General features: G+C 43.0%; 1 long non-coding RNA gene across 2 annotated transcripts in view; it reads right to left on the bottom strand.

Moving 5' to 3' along the window:
* The window catches only part of LOC141570042 (uncharacterized), a 56070-nt gene extending 41729 nt beyond the window's left edge, over positions 1-14341 (bottom strand). For both annotated transcript variants that reach the window (XR_012493793.1, XR_012493794.1), the window contains exon 1: positions 13737-14341. This is a non-coding gene — a long non-coding RNA (uncharacterized LOC141570042). The remainder of the gene's footprint in view (positions 1-13736) is intronic.
* Positions 14342-15257: the final 916 nt, after the last annotated feature.

The raw sequence follows: 15257 nt of genomic DNA, 5'->3' as shown, positions 1-15257 counted from the left end.
GTTAACTATATCATCTTTGTTAGCATTTCAGCTTCCACTGCTAACTCTCTACTTTTCTCTGTAGTCTCAGGTCAGGTTCCTGAATGGGAGACAAGTGCATCTTTGTACCCAGAAGTTACAGGTCCCAAGCCAGCCTGGAGCTTGCTATCCTCACAGCAGGTGCTCATCCTTAATCCCCAAACACATGTAAATGGTTTTGTGTAGTGAACATACCCACCTTTGGACTTCACTGTCAGTAGACCCTGAGGGGATCTTGACTGACACATCCAGGACAGGAAGAGTCCATGTTCCTGTTTGTTTTAGAAGGGTGTTTTAAATGATTTATTTAATACCTATATGTCTAGGGTGGAATATACATTGTTGCTTGTTGTATTCATGCAAAGTGTATGGGCCCAGTGCCCTAGAGATGTGAGATGTCCCATTAATATGTGGGGTAAGGGCAGTGTGCCGAGTCAAAGGACTTATGTTTTACCTGGGATGTGTGATAAAACCCAATAATAGGATCATGCTAACTTTTTCCCATGTTAGACTCTCATAAGAAAGAACATTTTCTCAATAAGCTTAGGAGGAAAAAGTGGAAGAAGGAAAGGAAGCATTTGAAAAGGCAGTGATTACACTTTACCTACCAGAGGGGAATGCAGTCTAACCAGCTGTCAGTAGGACACGTGAGTTGTCTGGGCCAGAATATTATGGTTTCAGGAGACTCTGGTGCGTGTGGGGAAAGGAGGGATCATTTTAGGCCTTCGGGTCATGGAGGAAGAAAGGAGATCATACTCCTCATAGTATCTCATAGGTTCCCTTCCATCAGAGAGAGGCAGAGGGGTTTCCCCACATGGGCATGGCCCAAGTTTAAAATAGGAGGTGGTGACCGACAGTGATGTAACCCCACTTGGGTGCAGAGGAAACAGTGGCACACTGTGTGCAGTGGGAAACATCCATTCAGGCCTCCTAGGAGCAGGCTGCAAGGAGACTGAAGGAGCCACAGGCGGTTCCGCTTTTAGGGATGGAACATGCCTGACAGTAGCTGGGGTCAGAGGAAGGATTACCAAGGGACACGTCCTTGGGATCCTGAGCGTTTCAGTGATGAAGCAGACCCATTGCCCGCGAGGCAGAGCCTCAGGGAGTGCTAAAGGCAGGGAGGGCGGCTTGCTCCTTCAGGTTGTCTGGGGATACCGTGCCCTGAAGCCTCTGTGGGCCCCCGCAGACCGTCCTCATGCAGACCTGGAGGATGGCAGCACAGAATGGTCAGTTCCCTCTCCTTCTCTGCTCTGAACACCCACTTTCTCTGACACTGTGCCTTCTCTTTCCTGTCCGTTGTTGGTTGTTAGTGTTTCCAATCATCTGTGCTGTTAGACTGAGTATTGGAGTGGATGGAGGGAACCCTACTGTCTTTGTAAGCAAAGGACTCCTAGTTAGCCAGGCATAAATGATACCATCAAATTTCTAATTGTCAGTTTTATAAGCTTCCAATTCTAAAAGAGATTGAGTTGCACTACAAATAAAAATGCAATGTGATATAGTTACAAGTGTGATTTGGAGTTGTTAAAGAGCTGAGGCATCATCCAAAGGTAGCTAAAGGACAAGATTCTGACCTGTGGTGAAAGAACATTAAACATTACAATTCCATCTTCAGTTTCATTTGAAGAATTTGGTAGCTCATTAAAAAACAGAAATGCTTCCCACCCACAAGCTTTCTTTCTAACAATGCAAAACATCATGATTGTTTGCAGAGAGATTGGCCCTCCCCTGGAATTGAACTGAAGCACAAAATTATTACATGGGTCCAAATTGTCACAGCACTACAGTGGATGAAATCAAAGGTGACACCTGGGTCACACAGCTCTTCCCTCAGACCATGCTTACAAAAGGAACCTGTAACCAAAGCCCTTCTTTCCTTTGCAGTTATAAATACAGTACCTGTGAGAGAGCCATGCTTATTAGCAAGTATTCAAAGTCAGGGTGTCACCATAAGTGGATGGTAATGAGTCGCCATTTTTTATCATGCTAACAGAAGAATCATTGTTTCCTGTCTAGTTGCTCTGGTCAAAGCGCTGGGAATTGCATGTCTTGGCCACCATAAATAAAGCTACCATGAACATTGGAGCACATGTATCTTTACAGATAAATGTTTCAGATTTTTTGGATAGATTCCCAGTAGAGGGATTGCTGGGTCATACAGTAATTCTATTCTTAATTTTTTGAGGAAACTTCACACTGCTTTTCATAGAGGCTGAACCAATCTGCATTCCCAACAACACCGTATGAGGGTTCCTTTTTGGAAACAACCAAAGTGTCCTTCAGTACATATTTGATAAAGAAGATGTGGTATATATACACAATGGAATACCATTATGCCATAAGAAAAGATGAAATAGCGCCATTTGCAAGAACATGGACGCATCTTGAGATTATTATGCTAAGCGAAATAAGTCAGACAGAAAAAGTCGAGAACCATATGATTTCACTGATATGTGGTATATAAAACTGAAAACAACAGGAACAAGACAAATAAATGAAGAAACAAAATCTCATAGACACAGACAATAGTTTAGTGGTTACCAGAGGGTAGGAAGGGAGGGGGGTGGTAGATGAGGGTAAAAAGGATCAAATATCTGGTGATGGAAGGAAATCTGATTCTGGGTGGTGAACACACAATGTGATGTATAGATGATGTAATACAGAATTGTACACCTGAAACCTATGTAAGTTTATTGACCATTGTCACCCCAATACAGTTTAATTAAAACAAAACAAAAACAAAACAACAACAAAAAAAAACACAGTGGGAATTATTTTGATGTCAGATCTTTGCTCAAATATTCATCCACACCAGTAAGAAGTGGGTTTGGGGAGAAGCAAACATGGGTGACGACTGTGGATGCCAAAGGCTGACAGTTTTCTGCTTTTTCATGAGCCTATTCCTGACCGGGAGAAAATGGTAGAACAGAAAGTATTATCTGGATTTTTAGGAACTTTGTTTATTCTGAGGCTGAATAAACATAAATTTATTCATGTTTTATATTTCAAAACATGTCAGGTGTATTCGGTCACCCCTGGGACCATCTCCACGTGCTGGCCTGCCTACCACCAGAGAGCTGACTGACGCACAGTCCGTGAGGACATGCCGGTACTGGGTGTGAATGCACCTGTAGGAGCACTTCCTCATTTCTATACCTTAATTTGTAGATGAATGAGGCTCTTCTGTGGGCAGTCTCACCCTGGCTAATACACTTTTTGGTGAACATGGGACTCAGGGCCGCCACTGCTGACCAGCCAAAGGAAACATGAATGCCTGTGGGCCACTGGCAGGACACAGTGATTGGAGGTGCTACCCCCTCGGTGCTGTGGGTCAAGGGCCAAGCTCTTGCAAGCTATTTCTACTGCTGCAGGAATTCTCTGTTCTCAACATGACCGAGGTTTATGTAAGTGGTCATTGGGAAAAACTGACTGCACTGAAGAGAAGTACATTCTGTACTTAGAAGTGTTTGCACGTCTTCCAAGAGGGCTGAGGGGTGGGGAGGGAGCGAGATCCTCACATTTTTGCTAAATCTCACATACATAAGGCTTTCATTAGTGTTAAAAAAATCCTGACTGTAATTAATATTTCAAAGTTGTGCACATCCCCTCCAGTCACTGAGGCCCTCAAACCCAAATGCGAGAATGTGAAACATAGATTTCACATAGGAAGAAATTTTGAGGCCTGGGTTTTTAAATAAAGGATTTTTACCCTACATTCCCTTTCCTGATGACCTTATAGCCTTTTCTGTGTATCATCTTGCGTGCCGTTTTCACAATTCCTAAGCCAAAATACAGTGAAATGCACTGTCGTCAAAGGCCAAAGCTGACTTTTAATGTACTGTTGGCATCAGTTCAAAAGTCACCAGCATCACAGAACCTACCAGGAGCATTTCGTCTGCGCTTCAGACTTCAGAATTACCTTCCTGGGACTGCATTCTAACCACTGACGCTCTGGTGATAATCTTTGTATGTGTTATTTTGTAAACTTTTTAGTAATTAAACCCCCTTGGATAGCAGTTTAAAGAAGTCTTTAATGAGTTTAATAATGTTAATATACTACTTAATAATTACTCGCTTCCCTTAGAAAGTAATAAAAAACAAACGAACAAATATGCCCTTGAAAACTAAAAGGCATTGAAGAGAACCGCTGTGATGTATGTTGAAATCTCACTTTTTATTACTGCAGAAGCACGCATGCTCTGTCTGGACACCGGGTGTCAGGATCTGCAGGGCCTGTGCTTGTACCTTCTTGAAAGCCTTACTGATTGTGTCTTTCAATTTGTCCCTCTCTGAACCCAGCCTGCGCCCCTGCCCTGGGTGACCCCACCTGGCCCCTCCCTGCACTGCATCCCCTGGTGCCAACTTCTAGTCCATCTCCTGTGACAAGTTTTCCTCGTTGGGGAACCTCCTGGGAGGGGACCTATGACACCCGAGTCCCTTTGGAGGGTCTGTGTTTCGGCAGATGAGGGATTCAGAGAAAACATCTCCGTGGGTTGTCCCTGCCCTTCAGGTACCTCCAAGTCAAAACAGCTGCATGCAGAGGTGGCACATTTTGGGGTGGTGTGTTCTGCTACCCTTCAGTCCAGAGCAACAGAGAAACAGATGTCTAAAAAGGACTGGCCACAAAGAACCTGTGTGTTTTTTTTCTTTCACTCGCTCCCCTGGTCTTCCCTCGGTGGGACCTGTGCATGGAGAGGGCCCAGGAGGCCTCAAAGGGAGTGCTTTCTGCAACAAGTGACACCTGCTGCAACCTGAGGAGGCAAGGGTACCTGGTAGTAACATCTCTTAAAGGGTGGGAGCTTTAGAGGAAGGAGGATGTCTGTCCTTAGAGATGAGTGACATCTTCCAGCTGGGAAGGGGAGGAAGGTGGTGTGATGTCCAGTCGGGGTGGTTTTACGTAGCAGATGGGTAGGATAAGGTTTGCATTGTGAAAAAGAACACTGCTTGCAGAAGATGCAATTCGTGTGAAGAGGCGGGAAGGCCCCACCTGCACTGTTGGAGCAGTTCCGATACTGCACCTTCGGAAGCTGGGCTCCAGCAGTGCCACAACAGAAAGGAAAAGGCCTCAGAAAGATGGGTCAGAGCCGAGAGCGATGTCGTTATTGTTGGAAGGAGGGGCTGGCAAACTGGGAGGACAGGAGCCCTGCGTGTCTGACCTGCGATCCCGTGACTTCAGCGGGGCCATGACACTGCAGAGCTCAGCCTCCTCAGGGATGAATTCGCTGCTCTGGAGCTTCAGAAAGAGGTGTGGATTCTGGTAGCGTTACAGACACGGGCGCAAGGGAGGTAGCTTGGCAGAAATAGAAGAGAGTCGGGGGTGAAGCCCCAGGGAAACTGCAATTGAAGGGAGGAGAGAAGAGAGAATCTTCAAAGGAGACAGACGGATAGAAGAAAACCCAGGAGGGGAAATAGAACTGCAACCAAAAGAATGGTAATCATGAGCACCCCTATTCCTTTTACTGAGTGTTTCCCATGCATTTATGAGTGTGGCAGCCATTCAGAGGATCCAGACAGGGTGACCTCAAGGCATTCAGTGAAACGGAGGAAAGCGTCAGAGACATTGAGGGTGGGAGAAAACGCCTCCCCTCCTCCAAATATACCACTTTGGTGTAAGGATTATTTGGGCTGAGGACAACTGAGAGGAAGCAGATACAAGAAAAGCTCCCTGCCCTCCCCTATTTGCCTAAGAGCAGGGCAAGCATTTGTGAAGGTGTTCCCCTCCCGTCTCTCCCAGAGGGGATGTTAATCAGCAGAGACAACCCTAGACCCCGACCAGCCCAGAGGCAGCACCCCAGGAATCTATACAACAAACCCTACAAACTGGTCCTTATTTCCCATCAGTTCCCTGTATGTCTGCCTCCCACAATTTGCTGGCCCTGGAAACGCAAAGTCCTTTTCCTTTGCCTTGTCACTTCTCTAAGTGTGTTGTGCTTTTGCTCAGATGCGCCATAAGCCAAGTTCTCACCACCACTGAGTGCTTCCATGTATGTGTGTGATGCACTTGTAAATAAACTTCTGTTTGGTTTTCTTTTGTTATCCAGTCTTTTGTCTGAGCAACATTTATTGGATGAAATTCGTGGAGTTGAGCATGGCTGCACTTCACCCACAGGGTCAGAAATGACCCCCTGGTCATTGGTCCTGGAGACCTTCAGATGACTAAGGGAGAAGCAGCCTTTCCCCTCCAGTGCTCAGGGCCTCAGTCCCAGCAGTAGCTCAGAAAAGAAGCATGGTCTTCACACTAATCCTTTGTGGGCATAGCTGAAGGAAGCCTGCTCTCTCCCTTGGTCAGATCAGGGCCAAGGTCCAAATCTTGAAGTTCAGCCATGTGACTCGGCCGATGAGTGGCCTCCAGTCCTACCCACACAGATCACTTCAAACACATGGTCTCCTCTGGGAAGCCAAGCTAAATGAAACATTCCAAGTTAAGGCTTCCACCTCAGCCCTTTAAGTCTCTGGCTTCTCCTTTACTTCTCAGAGCATAGCAACAAACTAGGATTCATTTCTATCTCAGTTTCATAGATGACGGAGTTGAGGCTTCAAGATGCTAAGGGGGTCTCGGGGTCCCAGATCTGCTTCTTGTAGTGGGGCCAGGCGCTGGCTGACTCAGAGCTACAGTTCCTGTCACCACCATCTAGGACACTAGACAGAAGCAGGATCATGGAGGGTGGTGAGCCTCACCCTGAATGCACATGAGAGCTGCTGATGGTTTTAAGTACTGGGAGTTTGTGTTCTAGACATATCACTAGTTAGAATTTGGAGGACACATTGGGGAGACCAGTTAGCTGGTTGCTGGAGTAGTCAAAGCAGAGAGGTGGCCACAAAGCAGATGAGGGAGGGATGGTAGGTGAGCTTCTGAATATGACAAGGTTACACAGGGAGCCATGCGACACTGTGTGAATTCCAGAATATTCAACGTCTCACAGAACTGCTGGGTAGTAAATGTTTACATTTTGTTTGTAAAAGGGTTGTTATAATAGAAACTCCCCAGCATCATAACTTGCACAATTGCAATCACCAATGAGAAACTCTACCCCTATTCTAGTGAACCCGTTTACCTTCCTGTCACTCTCTCTGCTTCCCAGCTGTCACTGATAAGGCTCCTGTCATTGCAAAATACTTAGAGGAAATGCTTTTACAAGTCATGGACTGCCAAAGTTCCTCATTAGTGTTTAAGTACCGTGGACAGTTATGGCTATGGCTATTCCTTTGTCACGAATATTATCCCATTATGTAGAAATGCTTTACATGCCTCAGTAGAAAGACACTACAGACTAAAAAAATTCTAATTATTATTATTGCCATTATGATGATGATGATTTTTAAAGTATTTGCACAATTGTCTCATTAAAGGACAGTTTATTACAAGTTTACGGTCTTGCATGTCTCTTCTCCAGTCTTTCTAATGCTCTTGATTTCTCTTATAATCTTTTAGTTGCTCTCACTAATGAAAAGAGAGTCTATTAAAAGTGTGCTTGTAAAATATAAAGACATACACTTATTTTGAGTAATCTCTTTTATAATAAACCTATTTCTTACAACAACTGAGTAAGAACATCGAGTTGATTTTCTATCTTAATCAAGTAATCTTTACCAAGTGTCCTCATTTGTTAAAAAAAAATACCATACCGTGTTTCCCTGAAAATAAGACCTAACTGGAAAATGAACCCTAGCATGATTTTTCAGGATGACATCCCCTGAACATAAGCCCTAATGCGTCTTTTGGAGCAAACCTTAATATAAGACCTGGTCTTATTTTCAGAGACACAAAGTATTCAAAGAAAGAGAAAATAATTCTGGATAAATGATACCAAATACATCAATGGCATACTCTTTGTATGTTTAACTGCTTTCTAACAGCATATTCAGATGTGTTAGGTGGTGGCTGTTTATTTTAGGGGAATTACATATTTTTAAAGATATGGATACTTTCTCATATATTTTTTGATATACAATTTCAAGACTCCTTGGAATCCATTCATGAACCTCCAAATATCCTCAACTCTAACTTTAGAGTATTAGCATTCTTCGAAGAAACAGAACCAATAGGATACACTGGATAACAGATATATATTTATACGATTCATTATGATAAATTGACCCACACAATTACGGAGGCTGATGTATCCCATTATCTGCCATTTATAGGTTGGAGACTTGGGAGACTGATGGTGTCAGTCCCAGTTCTATGTGATAAGAAGACCAGTGTTCCAGCTCAATCAGTCAGGCAGAAAGAATGAGTCCAGCTTTCCTTCATTTTTCAGGTCTTGAGGAATTGCATGATTCCCCACCCACGTCGGGGAGGGTCACTTTACTAAGTCCATAAGTTCAAATGTTGATCTCATCCAGACACACCCTCACAGACACACCCAGAAACCATGTTCAATTGAATATCTGAGCACCCTGTGATCTAGCTAAGTTGACAGGCAGAATTAACCACCAGACATTGGACAAAGTCTCTTTTTAGGCAAATAAGTACAGGTGTTATGGTAACATGGTCAAGGGATTCCTTGTTCCATCATCAGGTTACTGTGCAATACCCTTTCCCGCCAGGATTTCTCTGCTTCCAATACGAGTATTCTATGAAAAGCAGAAATGTCTTCACAAATAAATATTCTTGGAGAAACCTAATCTCTAGTCCTATAATTTTCCACAATAATTACCAAATGTAATTTCTTCCTTTATTCAAGTTAAACTTTGTTGGATATTGATATAGATAATATAATGAACAAAAATGAGGTATATAGATACATATACACACATATATACATATATACAGATATAGGTAGAAAGATACTTTAGATAATGAAAATGAAAACGATTTTTAACTGAAGTTTTGTCTGATGAAAGTGGTGCTCTGTTTGAGTAATTAAGCGTAAGCCTTTGGTAGAACAGTCTTGGCATATAAATATGTCCATATGACTCAGAGCAAGAGAATCAGGATAAATGTGTCTCCAATTTGATGTAATTGAAAAATCTAGGTTCAAAATCAATCACTTTTTTATTTTAAAATAACACAAATTCCTTCATAGGCTTTCAAAATTAACTGTGGAATATTTTTCTCAAGAAAGTTGAATTCATCTTATTAATCAGTTCTAGTTTTTCAAATGAGTATGCTGGTCCTGCAAAGTTATTCTTTTGCATAACTGCCCCTTATAAATTACAATAAATATATTTCTGTTTTCCCATGAGAACATTTCTTAAGATAGATCTCACGTTTTGTAAGGACAGAAAGCCACCAGCATCTGTAGGTTGCAATAAATCTGTTGGAGTTCACAGTGAGGCCCATTTCTATTATTGGATAAATAGATCTACCCAGAGTACAGCTAAGAGAAGATTACAGGATCTTTGGTTGAAACACACACACACACACACACACACACACACACACACACACACACAGATTTCTTTTCAAAAGATCTAAAATGATCAATTCTACAAACAAAAGCAAAAGAAAACATGTTAATCCAATGCCCAATGCCCTGTTTATATTTACTGGATTAAATATATACATATTATCTATCTATCTATCTAATATATTATATAAATGTGTGTATACATAATATATATTATATATTGTAGTGTATATATAATATATATTATATATGCATATATATGTATACATACACACACACACACACACACACACACACACAGAGGGTACCAAAAAATGTATACACATTTTAAGAAAGGAAAAAAAGTATTAAAATTGCAGTAATCAATATATACCAATAACAAAAAATGAATACAAGCCATGTGTATACATATTTTAACACCTCTAATATATATATGAAACAATTATAAAAAATTATTTCAGTGAAAAAAATCCAAGAAAGGAGAATATACTTTATCCAAGAAACACCAAATGTATATCCGTGATTTAAAAGGCTGAGACTTTCACTGCTAAGTTACATCAGTCAAGATCCCCCGCAAAACACAGGATATTAAAGGGGCCGTTCTGCAGACATAGGGTGTCTGAGGCTCCTCCCCGAGACCTAAGGGGGCCGTTCTCCAGGCATCGGTTGTCTAAGGCTCATTCTGGAGACCAGTGGGGCTGTTTTCCAAGCATTAGATGTTTAAGGCTCGTTCCTGAGATGAAAGGTTGAGACGGAGGTGTGGTCGTGCCATTTTGTGTCTTGGATTCTGCCTGTTTCAGCCCTGGGGTGAGTTTGGGCACAGCAGCACCCCTGCTCTGGTCCAGACACTAAATTGGAGAGCAATTTGGCAGGATCCAGTGAAATTGTAGGTGGACATACAGTTTTACTGAGTAACTGAATTGGTAGATATCTGAGGATAGCCTTAAACTTCCTTATAAAAGACTAAATAGGCAAACTGTAAAAATGGTAAAGTCAGGCAATGGGGAATTAAAAGAAACAAGAAATCTTGTTAACAAAAAACTATGAATATGTATAAAAATATAATGGAATGTTGCCTCCTAGAAATAAGGAAGGATTGCAAGAAAAGATAAATGGTACAGTCAGATAAACACAAAAGAGCTTTTTCATGTGAAATGTAAGAGCAAAAATATGAAAGGAAATGTTGAAGGGTTGGAAGATCACTAGGAGGAAGTAGCCCAGAAAGACACAGGGATCAGGATTAAACCAGAAGAGGCCGGACTTCTGCAAACAGGAACTAGCACTGAGAAAACAGAGGAGCAATTCCCACATGTCTTGCAGTGAAGCCCCGGCCCAGAGCCAGACCCAGCATCCAGATCCAGCGCCCAGCAGTGACCAGAGGTCTCAGGAGGTTCCCAGGTGGCACCACTGTCATTGCCACCCTGTTGTTTCCCTTTGGAAGCATTTAATTCCTCCATGCATTCTAACTGAACACATTCAAATATTGTCAGCCAATCTAATACACTGATGTATTTTAATCTTAATGGAGCACAGACTTGGTTGCTCCCCAAAAAAAAGATCGCAGTTTTGGAGAGCTCATATATACAAATTGTCCACTGTCTCTCCACTTTTGACTGCTTAGATGGGAAGCTGCAGCACGAATCTCCCCTCTCAGTGGCGCCCAGATGTCATGGTAGGTGTGCTGGTGGCCGCAGCTGAGACCAAGCCTGCAGCACCAAGTGCTGTGGGGCTCACTGCTCTCCAGTGATGGTGGCTCGAATGCTTGTACTTGCTTCCTGAATGGAAGGGGGACCGCATACATACCAGCAAATCTCAGATATGTCTGTCTTCTTTAAAAAGTCTGGTATGAAAAAGGTCCCTCTGCAATCACTGTTATTAGGACCCATCCAAATGAGTATACAGAAAATAGGGGTACAGGAAAAAGGAATTGTGGGATATTCGTACAGCAAAATACTATACAACAGTTAAAATGATAGCTCATGCAATAGAATAAATTTCAAAAGTTTGTGGGAAAAGCTACTTAAGAAACAGAATATACAGCATGATAACCCGTAAATTTTAAAATAGGCAAAACAACGCAGTAGAAAACAGGAATTTACATATATCAAAGTAGCATAAAGTATGAAATCCAGGATATTGGTTATCTGTAAGGGGGAGGAGAGGTATTTGGGGGCTTGACAAGGGACTTCAAACTTACTGTAAATTGTAATTTCTTAAGAAATTGTGAAACATCTATGTCAAAGTGAAGATTTGAGGAAGCTGAGAGTTCATTATCCTTTGCCGTATCTTATGCTTCATAATCAATCCTGAGAATTGCAGCCCCATGGAACATGCAAAGTGACTTCATTATCATCACCATGGGTGCGATTCTCCCAGCCCTGGGCAGCTGAGCTCTCCCAGTGCCTGGAGGGAAGGCTGATGACCTCCTTCAGCTATTGGCACAAAATGCACACAGTGAACATTGTTTAAATTGAATGGAAATCTTGATTTTATCAAAACTGGAAAGTAAAATTCACATGTTCTCAATCTCCCAGTGCCACCTAGTACCAAATTGACAAGTCATTGTTCCCAGTATTTATATAAGTTCTTGCTAACTGACAATTTCCCTTATAAAACTTTTTGCCTTTTGCTTGTCCTCTGACTTTCTGATTCTCATTGCTATGAACTGACTGTGTCCCCTCAAAATTTATATGTTGACACCTAACCCCCAGTGTGGTAGTGTCAGGAGGTGGGGCCTCGGGAGGGGATGAAGTCATGAGGGTGGAGCCCCCACGATGGGATAAGTCCCCTTGTAAAAGAGACTGCAGAGAACCCCCTCCTCCCTCCCACCATCTGAGGACACAGCAAGAAGTCTGACCTCAAAGAGTGTCCTCACCCAAGCATGCTGGCACTTAGACCTTGGACTTCCAGCCTCTAGAACTGTGAGGAATAAATGTCTGTTATTGATAAGACTGCCAGTCCACAGTGTTTTGTTACAGCAGCCGACTGAGACACTCGTCCTTCCCCAAATATTCTTGGAGCCCAGGAAGAGCACACATACACACACAATAGAATATTTTACTTTACAGGTCCAAGTATCACTTCCTGTGGATGTTTGTGTCCTCTCTCTTTGACAGTCATTGGGCAGGGAAGGGGCAGGTCCCAATCAATAGTCCTTCCTAAATTCACACTAATTCAGCAAAGATAAAATTTAAGAAAAGAAAAATGTTGCATAGTCCCTTTCCACTCATCCTATTTTAGACATTTCTAACAGTTTTACAAAATATAGTTGCAACAGGCAAAGATTAAGTTATTTTCCTGAAGCCAGGGTGGCCCACCATAAAATTCTCTCAGGGAGAAGAAATACATAACATCTAGTTGTCTGGAATAATCTCAGAACCATCAGAAATTGATTTTTTTTAAGCAATCGATAATGTTATTCCAAAGAAAATTACATGCTTATTATAATCAGGGATCATTAGTAATCATGATTATAGAGTCAAATCTGTTTGTGATTTTTAGATATTTTACTGCCTGCATGAGAAGGATTAAACTAATTGAATTTAAAAAAACAAAAAAAAACCCCACAAAAAACTATGTGTTCAGATTACATCAATCTTGTAGCGATACCGACTTGCTGTGAGTGGCACTCCTAGAGTAAGGTCTGAAGACTCAGGGGCACATGAGTTGAAGATAGTGCGATGTTCCTGATGTAATCACGTGTGGATTCTGACACCTGATGGTACCAGGTCTAAATCCTGGGCCATCTTTCGACTGACACCTGAATGGTTTTCCTCTTCACTTTCTTCCCCGGGAGAAAGCTTAATGCTAACGACCTGTGGTCAGCATATGTCTACAACATTCTCGTGTAGTTTTCCTGCCGTAAAATGATATGGATTATTTTAAAACAAAAGAATGAAATAATTTATCATTCATAACATTTTCTGTATCTATTTTTCAAGCATGAACTTGAATCTTACCCCACTAAGGAAACGGGATTTTTTATGCTGTCCTGTGGTGCAGGAGACATGCTGCCCACGCATCCCCTCTACATGTCCCCTTTTAAGCCACCTCACTGGAGCATAAGCATGAAGGACCACAGCCAGTCTCCATGCCCCTCACCCCTCCTCCAAGCTGGCTGTTGGCTCCGATCCACACTACTTTTCCTGTCCCCTTGCTAGTGTTAGCTCTTGTTCAATGCCCATGGGCCCTGCAGGGCTTGTAGCAGATGTTATGTCGGGAGAAATAAATAATGTCGAGATGGGGTGGGGTGGAGGGCACATCCTATCAGGCTAGGTTGCCGGATACTATTGTGAGGGTCATCGTGTCACTGTCACTTAAAAACTACACTTGCCATATGAAACTGAGCACCAAGGACCATCTTACCTCCTTGCATGCACTGCTGGGTTTCCTGGCCTCTGGGATGGCTCTGAAATTCCAAACACGGTAGGCGATGGCAGCACTTCCCACGGCTTCAAATGCTGGAGCCTCCATCCCTAAAGCTCACCCGGACTCTGTAAGTCCCACACACAGCGTTCTCCTTTCCACAGATCCGCACCACATTCCCCATTCTGTTCTGATGACCGTCTTCCAGACAGAGTTCGTCTATGAACATTGGGACTTTGTATCCTGCAACCCAAGTCTCGCATGTATTTCTCAATGTCTCCCTTCATTTTGTTTTACTTAGTGTCTTTCTTTTTATTATTGTGATGCTCCAATCAGACATTTAATTATCTGAAGTCCCAGCTGAATGATACAGCAACTTTCTCTAAAAGTGGGGTTTCACTGGGAGCACCCACATTCGTTTCCCTCCCATGGAATTCTGCTTCTGAGGAAAGACCTGCCATCCATCCCTTGAAATACTGAACACTTTTTTTTTTCTTTTTGATTCCTTACTCTTTACGGCAGAATCTCCCAGTCTCGTATTTTCCTTCTTTAACTTGCTTGACACAGCTAAATGGAACAGGCACCATGTTCCGCCTGAGGAGCACTGAGAATACAGTATAAGTGAACCGCACAGGAGCTGCTATTATACAGGGGCCTGTAAGAGGGGTGGGGCCTTGGAAATGTTTCCGCGCTCAGAGTGCATTACGGAAGCTGGAGAGACGTGGGGTACTCGGGTTCACGCAGCTCTGCTAAGATGCTGACAAAAGACTTCTCCATTTCCCGTTTTAAAGAAATGTTTAATCACATCCATTACAGCAAGATTTAATGAGAGAGATTCTAGTCAGAGGGGCTCTGCCAAGTGCCAACCGGGTGTTTTTCTGAGGCACAGGACAGAGACATTACAGAAAGGCTCTAAAACACGCATGCAAACGCCTGAAGCGCATTCAGGGCCCCAGCTCCGTGGAGACACGTTGCAGCCTCTCCCTCCACCCTGTGACAATGGGCCACTCCCAGGGCAGTAGAAGGTGTAGCGGAAGAATCCTTCTAAGGTACACGCACACCCAGGGAAGACTAGGGCACCCGTTTTGATGAGAACTCCTCATTGAAATGTACCGCAGAACCCACTGATCCAAAAATAAGCGAAGTCCCATTTTTGTAAAACCTGGGGAACAATTCCAGAAACTAATCAGCAAGCTCTGTCTACTCCACACCGAGATTTGCCATCAACCTGATCGTCGTCCTCAGCAGACAGTAACTGTGGCCACATCTCCAGGACGCCATGCCACACTCTTTGGAAAGAAAGTTACTGTCTCTGCAGACTTAGGCCTGCAACACAGATGTGTCAGGCAGGGGCGTGTGCTCTGCACACATGCACACACATTCATATATGCACATTCACACATCACACATGCACGCTCACATGCACAAATACATGCACACTCAAATGCACATTCACACCTGACACACACATACCCTCACACATGCACACTCACACCTCACACACACAGACACACACACATG

The sequence above is a fragment of the Rhinolophus sinicus genome, linkage group LG02 (genome assembly GCF_036562045.2).
Source record: "Rhinolophus sinicus isolate RSC01 linkage group LG02, ASM3656204v1, whole genome shotgun sequence".
NCBI lineage: Eukaryota > Metazoa > Chordata > Mammalia > Chiroptera > Rhinolophidae > Rhinolophus > Rhinolophus sinicus.
Note: the sequence above shows the minus strand (reverse complement) of the source record. Positions and strands in the feature narration are given on the sequence as shown.